The sequence below is a fragment of the Seriola dumerili genome, unplaced genomic scaffold (assembly GCF_002260705.1).
Source record: "Seriola dumerili isolate Sdu_G_001 unplaced genomic scaffold, Sdu_1.0 BDQW01000435.1, whole genome shotgun sequence".
In the NCBI taxonomy this organism is placed as follows: Eukaryota; Metazoa; Chordata; class Actinopteri; order Carangiformes; family Carangidae; genus Seriola; species Seriola dumerili.
This window is the reverse complement of record NW_019174690.1, coordinates 854,420-869,030: the sequence shown is the minus strand read 5'-3', so window position 1 is coordinate 869,030 and position 14,611 is coordinate 854,420.

Here is a 14,611-nt window from a genome sequence, read left to right as displayed (position 1 = left end):
CACCTCTTGGAATAACATGTCAGGACAGAAATCTTGCGAAATGTCTCATTTGTGTGTGTTTGCCATCGGGGTGTGTTACTCACAGTCAGGCAGGATTCTTTTATTACTCACACAAGTGCATCTTTGCAAAAGGCTCAAAGTCTTCACCACTGGCGTGCTGACACCTACACACAAGTTTTAACAAGTGCAGGTACTCCACTACCACAGCGCCGAAGCAGATTATTCCCACGTGCAGCGAAGGCAGCATGAGCAGTGCCAGAAGCTGTGCTGTTGGGAGGAGACCTGCCTCTGGTTCAGAGTAGTGTAGAGAGCAGGGCAGGCTGTGGCTCAGCAGGCAAACATGTACAGTCACTCAATATATTTAAAAAACAGAAAAACAAAAGATGAATAATGTTTTTTTGTTTTTTCTTTTCTAGATGCTAGAAACAGAAACGCGCTGCTGCTTTGCCCTTGGGGCAGTTTGCCTTAAGGGCAAAGCTGGTTTTTACCCACCAGAAACCACTGTAACAAGTCTGGCTTGTCTGACTTAATTAGATATATTTATCCAGAGCTTTCAGTCCATATCACATGGTCTTCATCAGCAAATAGAGCTTCCTCGTCTGTCACGGAGACGGGTCTGTTGACATCCAAGCTCTGCAGCGGTCATGAATTCATCCATAGCATGTTTAAGACTTTTTATTGGCTTAAAAGTTAAGCATCAAAGTTCATTTTAAACCTTGAAAATAGTAGTTTGACAACAGTCCCTGCTCAAAGTCCACTTACATGCTTTTTTTTTTTTTAGAGCTTTCAACTGTATGCTAAACTTTAAACAGATGAGAAGTCTGAATACTTCTGCGCATGAAAGTGTAACAGCTACCAGGCTTGTACATCAACAGATGAGCAAACTGCACCTGCAGATGAAGACCATATGATAATGGTTGAAAGCCCCAGAAAAAGCAAATAAGCACACCTTTAAAAGATTGTTTTTGTACTGTTTTCTTATTACGCTTTTTATTTCTGTTTTCACAGTCAGGCAGACTGAATGACCTCTGTGTATGATAATGTCATATACAAATAAATTTGCCTTGGCTTTGTCCCACGGCTCTTTCCAGAGTCGACAGATGCTTCACACTGAAATCTTTTACCTAGAAAATATTTGGTTTAATGTGCAAATGTGCAGAACATCAATCGACTCAAAAATCACTGAACCCCCCCAATATATTAAAGGATCTATTATTTTTAGGATATATTAAGTTCAAGTCTGAGTTCAGTGAGTTCAAACCAACAACAAACAAACTTTTTACATTTCTTCTGTCTCGGTGCAATTTTATGTGTTATAATAATTATCATTATTATTATTATTATTATATGCTTATTCTTAAACATCTCCTCTGGGCACCTTCAAAGTCTTAAAATTTACACTGCTCTGAATAATGATGTGTTAAAAAAAAAACTTTCAGCAGATCAAAGTGAAACCGACCTTCTACTGTCAAACTCAGTTCATATAACAGTCAGGGAGACTTTAAGGTTGAGTTTGAGCGTGGAGACAGTTATAATGTATTATGTATAATGTATAATGTGAGTGTAGCCAAAGCACACCTGTCACAGGTGATCTGAGATGACAGTTTAAGAGGATCAAGATACTCAACTCACTTCCTGCATCCATCTATAGAGGTGATTACTGACCTGAATCATCAATGAACTTAATGCTGGAGACACTGGAAGAAACCAGATTACACCGCAACACTAATCACCTCTTAGAATAACACAGTGACCTCTCAGTGCTGGTTTTACTTTTCAGGAATTATTCCCTTTACAGCATTAGTAAGGAAAATAATGACAATATAAGAATTCAAAAAAGAATAGTATGTAATTAAATGACAATAAATTGGTTAATAATTATAATATATAGTTAAAATATGACATTTTCTTCAACATTAGCTGCTGTCTTCAGCCTTCATGAATCTATTGTGTGAATGAAATAAAAGTATTATGATGTCACAGTGAAGTTGACCTTTGACCCTTTGGATATATAAAAATCTCATCACTTAATTTTACCCTTGTGGATATTTGAGTTAAATTGTGTCGTGATTAGTGGATGAGTTACGGCCAAAAGTCATGTTTTGAGAATCGATTTTTGTGACAAATCTAAACAAATTCCCTCAAGGTCGTCCTTGAGAGATCACAGTCAAGAGGCTGAAACCGTGTTACATGAGGTAACTGTGACCTTTGACCTTTGACCACCAAAATCTAATCAGTTCATCTTTGAATTTGCGGCAAATTTGAAGAATTTCCTTCAAGGTGTTACTGAGACGTACAGACGGACAACCTCAAATCAACATGCCTCCAGCTCTGGCTGTCGCCGGCGTAGAGGAATAATCAATAATCTAATAGTAAGATGAAATGAAAAAAAAAAAAGTTTGGCCATTAAACATCAAATTTCCAATGAAAATGAATCCAACAACTTTAGCTGCTACAAAAGTAACGTCAAGAGAAAATGAAAAATTGACGGTGACATTAGCTGCTAAATCTGGCCGTCACTAATTCAGTATTTATTCAACAGCGAACGTAATGTGACAAAATGTCAGTAACTTTAGCTGCTGAATAACATCCAGATAAAATGTGATGTTTTCAGTAACATTAGCTGCTATGAAATGAGACAAACACTCGACCTGCAGCCTGTGAGTTTATGAGTGGACGTCTGTACAGCTCCATATGCTTGAGGAACTATTATGTAACACGATCCAGATTCTTCACTCTCACATCCGTCTTTTCGTTCATGCTTCATTTCTTTCATTCTCAGTTCTGCGTTTTCGCTCTCGGTTTACGTTCAGAGTTTCATTCGCTCATCTACAACTTTCATTTTACATTTTAGGCCCTAAATCACCTCCATAGATCAACCCTGGGGTGGGGGGCGGGGGTGGGTGACTGGGTTATTCTGGGTTATGTGGTAAAATGACACCCAGCGGTAGTTTATTTTTCATAATAATCTGCAGACTGACGGTGCCAGGGCTTCTGTCGGAGCTCGTGTGTTGTGATGTTGGTTCCTGGGTGGGTGGAGCTGGAGGCAGCAGGTCACTGGCACCGGACCATCCTGGCACCAGTGGTCTGCTTTTCTGTTTTAATTCATTCTGCATTTATTTTCTCACTCTGGCTTTAGTCCCATCTGCCATTTTTGCTCTTTCAGTTAAAAAGAAAACAGATTTCTGCTCAATAAAATTCCTTAAACTCTTGACTTCTTCTCCTGATCTTTTGAAAATGCAAAATGGTGAACTGAATGTATTCCTCTTTGTTATTAAAGAATAAGAAATAAAGTTTAAACATTACTGTGTCAGACTTAAAACAAACGTGCAAAAGTAAAGTTTGTAGAATGAAGTGCTTTGGGATCAGGAGCCGGGCGCGCCTCAACCTTTCCCCCGATCACCTTGTCCAGACTGGTTCACAACACACCTGGGTGCAGTCAGTTGAGAGTCATGTGATCTGTCAGAGTTTGCCTAGCAACCACTGGAGATGTTGTTCAGACGGACAATCACCGAGTCCGACTGGTTGGGACGGAGATCGGACCCTGACCATCAGGGTCCGATCTCCGTGATGGTGGCGGTGGTGGACGGGCGACGTAGTATCGACTGCAGCAGAGACAAAACAGATGGGTGAAATGTTCTTCAGATGAGATGCTCATTAGTTAATGGAAAACTACCAGATAATAACTGAGAGGTGGAGTCAACAAGCTGTGGCCTGAATGTGCGCTGGGCGGAGGGTTTGTTGCATCATTTGAGATAAAAATCTGATTAATACTCAAATCAAAGCCTCATGGTTCTATTATTATTATCATTATTATTATTATTATTATGTGACAACTGTATCTGATGTTGTAAGACACATGAGAAAAACTAGGACCACCTCCTCGTGGTTGTATCCCTCCGCCAACCAGCCAAGTGTCAGGAAATATGATCGCTGTCTCTCCTTCCTGAGTTACAGCTTGAATTATATCCAGAGGTGTCACAGTGAAGTTGACCTTTGACCTTGACCTGATAGACACTTGAATTAAATTGTGTGATAATCTGCATATGAATTTGTGAGTTATGAACTGTGTTTTGTGAGGTCACAGTGACCTTGACCTTTGACCTTTGACCTCTATATTCTAATCAGTTCATCTTTGAGTCCGAATGAACGTTTGTGCCAAATCTGAAGACGTTCCCTCAAGGTGTTGCTGAGATATCACGTTCAGACGGATGTATAGACTTGGATAGACTCAGATCGATTCTGATATTCTGGTAAAATCCAAAGAGTTGAAAATGAAAAAGGAAAAACTGAAAGTGTTGAAAACTTCTCCTTTTCCTTTGTATGCTGGTTTTTTTGGGGGGATTTTTTGGATGTGCAAACTGTCGACCTTTTTAACTCCAAACAGGAAGTTAAACAACCTGTCATCTCCTGTCTTTCCTTTTCCATTTTTCCTACCATCCCTTCTTCTTTTTATTCACCTCTCTCTTCTACAGGTACCTTCTCTTCGGAGGCAGTTCACACAAATATAAATTGTAGAAACACATTTGTTATTTTCAGATAAGAGGAAGTCGTCCGGTGGCGTTGGACCGTGAGGTTCCTTTTCATTGGACAGTTCTACATTTTTTCTCGTTGTGATTTGAGTCGTTGTTTGTCAGGCGAGAGTCTGTATTAATCCTGACACCAGAGCGTGTTCTGAGACGGTTTGTGGGAATGGAAAACATCTCCTCCATAATTTGGTCCTTCACAGTAAAAAGGAAGCCGGAGCATTATCCCAGAAACACAACCTGTTGTTGCTGCGTGGTAAAGAGCATGAATGTGAGCCGTCTGTACAGGCAGGATGTAATTGGGACGCTGGATGGTCCCTACGAGCTGAAGGGTGTGTGTGCGCTGTAACAGAGAGGTCACAGGTTCAATCCCACCAACAGCCAAAGTCCCAATCAGCTGTTCTGTGACCCTGAGCAGGAGCAACGGCTCCAAACCTGTTCACCCTGATATAAATATCATGTCATCTAAATGCAAATGAGGTTGTAACTGAACGGGGAGAGGAAGCAGGATGTTCCTCGACTCAAGCTACTAGACAATCCTGTGGTTCTGTAGGGAAATCATCTCGTTTTCTAAGACCCAGTGTCCCGTGTTCAAACCAGAGTCTCATTTCAAACATGTGGGCATCGATCTGAGATCACCGGTGATGTTTAATCAGGTCTCGTTCAGTGTGGTCGCTGTGGAATCTGCATGGCCCACTGTTAAAGCTCCATATAATCTAAAGGTCTCTGTCCATGTGTAGTGTGATTATAGATCAGGTCTAGGTTCTATATTAATACTGTGAAAGTATCAAAGCCTCAGTCCACAGAGAAATGCACACAGCCTGTATTCAGAAACTGAGCCTTAAAACCAGCCGTCAGGACTTCTGGAACTTTGTGATGTCACAACAAAACAGTCACCAAGCCCCGCCCACCTGGACCCACCATCCAAACCTTTACAGGATTTGGTTTCTCTGAGTGTTTTTTACCTGAAATCTGCTATGTTTTTATTGGATCACTCAGAAAACAGTCAGCCAATCAGAAGAGAGGCTCAGAGCCTCCTCTCCTCTGATTGGCTCACAGATCTGTTGTTACTAGAGCTCCAGAGAGAAGCCTGAGAGAGGAGATGTAAAACTACACTGAGATGGTTTTTATATCTTCTGATACCTGGACAGGTGGGGTGATGGCAACAAAGAAGAATAAAGTAGGTTCAACTCTCTGGGTCTGTGACCTTTGACCTCTGAAACTGGACTGTTGCTCCTCTTCCTCTCTGCTCCACTTCTGTCATCAGCTGTCAGGTCTGAGATCACAGCTGACTCAGTCTCTGCAGACCCATGATGCAGTGCAGCTGTCACTCAGCTGCGTTTGACTGACAGGCTGAAGGCCACGTGCAACGGAGGAGACCCGGCGTCCATTGCTGTTTATTTCAGTGACGACTGAATTATGCAGAACGTGCTCCCACAGAAAAACACGTCATTACATGTTGTTGTGATGAATATAAATGGAAACCACTGGCGGGGAAGCTGGATCCTATAGTTCCCTATATACTGTACGTCCATACCGAGCGTCCATTAAAGGGACAGTTCTCGTCAGAGCCCTTCAAATAATGACTTCTCTGTTTACTCTGAGGTTTGCAGCAACATTAAAATTAACAATAAAGACGTAAAACTGATTTTTTCAAGTGGACATTGTGCCATTAACTTCCACTTAGTCAAAGTTTTACAACTTCCTGTTCACATGGGGAGAAATGTAACTCCCTGTGGACAAAAGCAGCAAAAATAAATAAAGGCTGTGATAATAATTGTAATAATTGCTGTAATTTTTCCTTCTCATCTTTAATTGACTTCACAGTGCTTTTAATTAAAATCATGGGGAACTGTTTTGGAAATGAAAGGGGACACAGGTTTTGTTTTTTTTTTCAGCTCCAGCTTCAGCTTCGTTCATCAGGCAGGATATCAAGTTTTAAAGTTTAAAAGAATCTTACACTTCATCGCCAAAAAGGGTCCACATGAATAGAATAGAGTAAAAAGCTGTTTACATATTAACAATAAATACACAATATGGCCAAAAGTATGTGGACGCCTCAACCGTATATTTTTGATCTGGGGACAGTGTTCTCCAACAGTTTGTGTTTGTCTCTTTCCTGTTTCATCATGACAATGTCCCTCTGCACAAAACCAGCTCCATAAAGAAATGTTTTTCCCAGTTTGTAGATTTTTTTTTTACTTTGGTTTTATATGAATTTAATTTCTAGGAGGCGGAGGAGCTTGTTTGAACTCAGCTTGCTCTCATCATGTCCACCTCAGTAAAACCTCTCCTTTGTCATGAAACTCTGTTACATAGATTTATCGTGCAGCTGTTGAGGCCTGCACGTGTCTCTTGTAATGATCTTATACCCTCCCCACAATACACTTCTCTCCTCCGACCCCCCCCCCCACTCGGATACGCAAGTGTAAACTGAAATGACATCACCGCACACTCAAACGTGACTCAGAGCGAGCGAGCGGCCGGCGGACCGTGATGCTCTGCTGCCTGCACAGCCCCCCCATCTGTCGCCTGAAATCCACAACATCAGCCCCCAGCCGAGCCTCATCAGCCCCGCAGAGATTGACCCAGCAGGGGGTGGGGAGGAAAGGGGTGAGGTGGGAGGACATTATGAGGAGGGGGAGTCAGGGTATGAAGAGGAGGAGGAGGAAGAGGAGGAGGAGGGGGCTACAGTGCTTGTCTTTCCCCACAGACAAGCGAGCACATCACAGTCAGAGCGAATTAATCCCACACTTGGTGGTGGCGCCTCTGCCTCGCTGGCTGCTCTGACATCCTCCCCCCTCCTCTCCTCTCCTCTCCTCCCCCCTTTACTCCACAGTAATGATCTCCATCTCTCTGTGTACTCTATAATTCCCCTTTGGGTTTCCTCTCCTCTTCTGCTGTTGTTCTGTTTCTGTGCAGTTATCTGAAGCCGGCTGATGGCGCAGAGAGAAGCAGCTCTCGAATCTGAAGACCGATCGAAATGGACCCGTCTTTGGTCTTCACCTGACCTAAAACCTTAAGACGTCTCCAGCACAATAAACATGCAAACTGTAGATTTTCTGCAGGAGTTCAATCCTAATCCTTGGAATTACTGTCATACTGGACGACTTCACACGAGCGTTCGCGGCCAGTGTGTGGAGAACGGTTGGGTTGGAGACCAGAGTTTGTGTCCCTCACAGATCTACGATTAACATTTACTGTCACCATGATGTTTCCCCAAAACCTTAAAGATGTAGTGGAGGTGCAGATGTTTATGAACAGAAAGTGTGACTTGTAGAAACTTTAGCGGTGGATTTTTCTCTGGGGGTTTCGCAGGTGTGTAATCGTCAGCTCGGGCTGTTTGTGTGTCCATCCATCCGACAGCTGCTTACCCTTTTCTTTTAGGGTCAAGAGGAGCTGGTGCTGATCTCAGCTGACACTGGACGGGAGGAGACAGATCAGCAGTCAGTCACCGGGCTGACACACACACACACACACACACACACACAAACACACACACACACACACACACACACACACACACACACACACACACACACACAGACAAACACTCACTCGCACAGTCACCGGTCAACACTCAGCCCGACCTGCCTCTGCAGACTGTGGGAGGAGAGCGAACCACTGCACCACTGTGACACTCTTGTTTAGATCCTGATGCCTATTGATTATCGATAGTGAAGTCATCATCAGTCAGGAAGTGATCAGATCATAGATATCAGAGCTCAGCACGTCTTTCAAAAGCTGTTAAAAGCTGATTTTATGCTTTGTATGTAATTATTTTTTTTAAATTTTATTTATTTATTTTTATTATTTCTATGTTATGTTGTTATTATTCCATCTCATTTTACACTAATGTTTCTAATGTTTTTATGTCTTTTCATATGAAGCTCTCGGTGCAGGTAACTTCTTTGTTGTAAAGCACTTCTTCTTCTTCTTCTTATTATCATTATTATTATTATTATTAATCAAGTGGAAGAAAGGCTCAGTAATCCTCTGCTCTTTAAGAACACCAGACGTTTGTGAAGAGTGTGGAGGTTCATTCAGGACATCGAGTGCTTGCAACAGCTGTGGTGAACACTACATCAGAAAAACAGCAAGGAGCAAATGAACACTAGACAGACAACATCAGGAAGAGGTCAAAGGTCACGGACCAGGAGTCGGTCGGACGACCAGAGAAAGACTTGCTTTGACAAAGCTTTGACGATAACTGAACCTTGTGTGTAGAAGATTTTATCACAGATATTGATGTGATGTTGAAAAACATTTTCAAGCTTCGTTTCCAAATGTTTGTTTTTGTTCTCATTTTCAACTGGAACAATAAATGAATAAATCAATCAAAAAAAGCTGAAATAGGTGGAAAAGTTGGCACATCTTAAAATAGAAGATGCAGTTTTGACTGATGGAAACTGACTTTTCAAGTTCATGTAGGAGTGCTATAAAAAAGAATAATAAAATAAAACAAATGTTTAAATATAAACAGGAATAAATAACAATAAATTGTTATATAGAGTATAAAGAGAAATATAAAGAAATTTATTGATGATTTCCACTTTTTTAATTTACTTTCTTATTCTTTTATTTATTCCTGTTGATATATCCCATATTTATTTTCCTATTCTTTTACAGATTGAGTTGTTTTTATGGCACTCGTATGACTCCATATTCTTCAGAGATAGAAAGAAAAATGAGAAATAAAAGCGTGGCTGTTTGTGGGTGTATTAGCTCAGAGAGCAGCACTGAAATAAAATGCTTGACTCATTATTTAGTCTTGTCCTCTTCAATACATTTACATGAAGGTCATTCGATGGGAACAGACACTAATTATCGTTTTATTTTGCAGAACTTATCAGAACGTCCAGGTGAAGATTGAACTGTCGAGCACGATTTCAGGAAGGTTTTCAGCCTGTTAATGGAAACGTTACTGTACCACACCTGCTCCCTGTGACGGCCTCTTTCTATCGCGGTGAATGACGGGTCCGTGGGATAAATAATGAATCCCACTGCGTGGTTTGATAATTCATGACACATTCATCTGGAGCTGAAATCCTACACTGGACTACAAATTAACTCCTGCACCCAGGAGTGTCCACAGCGGGACCACCGCAACGCCTGGAGCGAAATCCATTTCAGATTCACATTTATGTTTTACCACTATAGCGTATATATGTACATACAGTAGCTCACAGCGTGTTTGGCCATGTGAGACCAGGTTTTAACAAAACAGAGAATGAGTTATTAGTGTTACAGATATAAACAGAATCATAAACAGCTCGAAATGTCAAATGTATGCAGCTGAATTTCCATATTAACAAGATAATGATGTTTCCTGAGGAGGACGTCAGTAACTCCCAACACAATTAAATGTGTTTTTTGTTCCAGACTGTTGTTGAGCTGCAACAAATGAAAGGTCACACATTATATAAAGGTCTCTGTCCATGTGTAGTGTGATTATACATCAGGTCTAGGTTCTATATTAATACTGTGAAAGTGTCAAAGCCTCAGTCCACAGAGAAATGCACACAGCCTGTATTCAGACACTGAGCCTTAAAACCAGCCGTCAGGACTTCTGGAACTTTGTGATGTCACAACAAAGCAGTCACCAAGCCCCGCCCACCTGGACCCAAAGAGAACAGGCCAGAAAACACACACAACAAGAAGACGTTGATGAAAGTCTCTGAAACATCTCAAAACTGTTTAAATTACTCGGATTTTTAATATTTTATGTATTTAGTATGTATTTTTCAGTTGTGTGTGTTTTAAAAATAATTATAGATTATATGTAAGTGTTTAATTGTAGAATGTAAATTGCTAAAATTGTTCAGATCAGATTCGTAGAAAAAAATCGTAAAAAACGTTTCACCTCTCGTCCAAAAGGCTTCTTCAGTTCCAGCTGGAGATCCAGGTATTTAACTCCCTGTGGGGTCGTTAACACCTTGGAGGTCGTTAAACAGAGTCGTTGACCCACCTTGCTATCACATGAGTCGTCAGTGTCACCCGACGCTGCATCCACGTTATCATGTTTTAGTTTAGCATGTTTTAGTCCGCTCCTGGCGTCTGGAGTTTTCAGGCGTCTAAAACAGAGACTTTTTAGTTTGAAATTTCCAGGTTCGTTGTCTGCTGGGCGGGCAAAAACTGATGACATAGACACCCACGGTCTCTCCTGATTGGCTCTCATCAGCCTACAACTGTTTTCACTGTTTCTCGTTCTTAGTATTTTTGTGCAGAGAAGACAATCTGCTTCCTGTTTACACCAGTTTGCACAGTAGACACGTGCGTGAATGGTCATGTGATGGGTGATGGGTGTTTTCACGTACGTTAGCGTGCGGATGGAGAACGTTTCTGATACGGAGCTACGACAGTCATCTGGACGGAGATCGTTCTTGTTTCTAAAAATGAAAACGTAGTAGTGTGCACGACGCCTGACTCACGGTGTGGACGGGTGTTTTAATAAGTGGCTGGTGACGGGTGTCGTTCACCACCTCCTGCTCTGTTTAGTGATGGTCGTTTGACCTGCTGGTTACAGGCTCACCAAGGTCAGTAGGATTCATCCTCAGGTCTGAACTAAACTTAACGACACCCCATCAGACACTCTGGATCTTGGCGGTGGGTCACCAGCTGTGTGGCTGAAAGGAAGCCGCACTCAAAGAGGCAAAACTGAGATTCAAGTATTTTCTGTTTCAGATTTAAAATGACACGGGAAGAACTCTGGACTGTTTCTCAGCTTTCACCTCTTCAGAGCTGCGTGAACAAAGACGACTTGACCGCTGTTTGGACACAGACTGTGCCGCCCCTGAGGAAAAAAAAAAGTCAACATGACATAGAAAGAAGAAAAAAAAAATCAAGGTTTTTTTCTATTGATTCCTGTGAGTCACAGAGAGCGAACTTCAGTTCTGCTCTAAAATGACTCAGATGATCTTTTTCTTTTTCACAGTTTGAGCTCAAAGAAATCGAAACCAAGTGAGCTCCCCTGCCACAGCTCCGCTTGGTGTTTTTACTACATACGACTGTCCTTCCCAGCAGGAAACAAAACTACCACATAACACCTGCGTCTGATGAAATGTCATCAAACGAGTCCAACGTCTTTAGAAACTAATGTGCTGAGTTCAGGAAAGAAGAGAGGGAAACATTTACCTGCCAGTGTTAGAGACTAGAAACAAAAAGAAGCCTGACCTTCGAACCCAGAGCAGATATTCACTTTTCTTTCTTCCAGGACGACCGAACCTTTAGAAAGGTGTTCTGGTGTTTGTCACAAAATCTTTCTGCGATGGAGAAACATCAACATTTATCTTCATCATTTTTCCTGTTTAAACTAAAATGAGACCAAGTGACCTGAAAAGGAAGGACTTTGGAGTTCGGTGAAAATCTATGAGGCGTCAAATAAACCTGTCGGCTCCTGTCGACCAAGGTTGCCTCACGTCACCGCCGCTGACAGGAGGGAGCTTTTTCTTACGTCGCCTGTATTTCACCTCCTCTTTCATATGATCAAGGTTGAACCCCTCTGCCCCAGAGAGCTGCTGAGCGAATGCTGAGTGAATCTCACGATGTCAGATCCCACCTGGAACAACATGTCTGGGGTAAAGAACAGCTCCTTTCAGCACAGGTAGAGATGATGAGAGGAAATTTTTATCCATTGAAAAAGTGAAAAGCAGTAAAACAGTTTCTGATTGTACACAGGTAAAATAAGAAAAAAGAGTCTGATAAAATGATCTCCACAGAGTTATTCAGGGAACTGTTCAGGAGATGTAATATTTCTCTTTTTATTATTGTTCATTGATGAGAAACTTCTGTCTTTTGAAGTGTATTTATTTAAAGTTCGGTGTAGCTTGTTAGCATCGTCTGCTAATGCTAAATCAGTGGCTTACGCCTTTTAAGACATCACATGTGAAACTTCAATGTCACATTTACTATCCTCAGTCAAAACACTGCTTAACCTGTGACAAATTCACATGTCGGCAAATGTGTTTTCAGATATTTAACATATGCTTTCATCATACGACAGACGCTCCGAAGAGACGCTTCATGTTGTAAAAAGAAACTAGAATCGCCTCCTCGTGGTCGTATCCCTCCGCCACTCAGACTAGTTCCAGGTTACATCCCTGTTTATCCAGAGTCACCAAAAACCGAATCAGTTCGTCCTCGAGTCCAAGTGAACGTTTGTGCCAGATGTGAAGGGATTCCCTTGAGGAGTTGTGGAGATACTGCGTTCACAGGGGCCAAAATCAGGTTTCGTGAGGTCACCATGACCTTTGAACTTTGACTTTAGCCTCCAACGTCAAATCAGTTCGTTCCTTGCGTCCAAGTGAATGTTTGAGCCAAATTTGAAGAAGTTCCTTCAAGGTGTCACGGAGAGACTGAGGTCGGTGACGACGGTGCAGTTACTCTGTTTGGAGATTTGAGATTTGACTTTCTGTTTCTTTGGGGAGAAGCGACGACACAGGAGATGATAGCGAGCGTCGCCCAGGTGTGATGAGTGAGCTGTGCGGACGCCTCAAGGTGTGACTGTAAATAAAGAGCGTGTTCTTAGTCATGCGGCCCGGTCAGCCTGGGTTTATATAACGTCTGTCCACTCTCCTGTCCATTAGCGCGCTCTGTCCACTGAAGGGCACAGGTGAAGGCTGGTCATTTGTCAGCTCTACCAGCCACTTTAGCAGGTAACCGATCATTATATCACAGTTCTTTTCTACTTGCAAAACGTCTGTGAGTGTGTGAATATCAGCTGCTGTGACACTTTATTCTCTTGTCTTAAAACACTGCTGTGAGAAGCTCTTATTTTGGCGTCCGTCCTCTGTCTCTTACTGGATTTTACTGTTGATTTTAAGATCAACACTCACTTTGAAAAGTTAGATACGATGAAATATTTAATATCTCAAACCCCCACCCCCACCCCTGCTTTTACTGACTTATTCAAAAATGTTTTTTAATATAGTCGTCTTTGCTTTTCATGAATAAACGTGCATACGTTAGTCCTGATCCTGCTGAAATGCGGAGCTGAAATCAGCTTTAAGGCGGGAATCCCTGAAGCAGGCATCATTAAAACAGCGTGGAAGGTTGTACAGTGTTTTGTTTAAATAAGTAATGAGATACACTCCGTGATTAGTCATCATCAGTGTGAGCATTTTTTGTAGCGGGGAAAGGGGAAAAGACATCTCCGTGCTGTGATCACACTGAATGAGTTTGAATTAAACATCTGAAAACTCATTGTTATCAATCAGTTTCTCACAATGAGCGACGTGACGATGTGTGAGCTCGGATGAATCCGCAGCAGTTGGAAACAGCTGCTGTCAATTCACCTGAGAGGTTTCCGGTTGCGTGTGTTTTTGTTTGTTGTCCTCTCAGGTGGAGATGATCAGCTGATCGAGCAGCTGAATCAGAAGACTTTGCACAGTTGTTGTTGTTGTTGCTGTTGCACATGTTGTTGCTCCACCAGCAGAGAGCGTCAGTGAGGAGTCTGTTGACACCGGAATCGGAGCGGTTAGCACAGTTAGCATCTTTTATTTGTCTACGTTGTTTGTTAGCTTGTAAACCAGCAGTGGCTAACACAGTGTTAGCGGTTGTGCTAATGCTAACTCCTGAACCTTAAAGGACTTACAGTCAATCAGGACTGTGGAAAATCCTGCCAAGAGCTACAACAGACGCTCTGTGAACATTTTTACACATTTTAATTTGGCTATTAATTAATTCTCTCATATTTTACATTTCTTACTGGTGTCTGTTTTTATTTTCATTTACATATTTTATCATCTACTGTTTTCCTATTGTCTAATTTCATTGTCCATCTATTCACCTTTATTTTATTGTTCTATTTCATTCTCTTGTGTGAAAGGTGCTCTATAAATAAAGTTTTTTTAATTATTATTATTAATAGGAATTGAAAGAGAAGATATCTCGAACTCTTGAGAGTCTCCAAACTTTATAGAAGTTGTACATTTAACATTTAAATGATTAAATTTCAGAGGTTTCTGGTTCAACTTCACCGACTCTTTTTTCTTCCAAAGTCTGAAGAGGTCAAACTCCAGCAACACCTGCGGTAAACACATCAACACATCAACAAGCTCTGCTTCGATGCTTTTGGAAACTTTTCA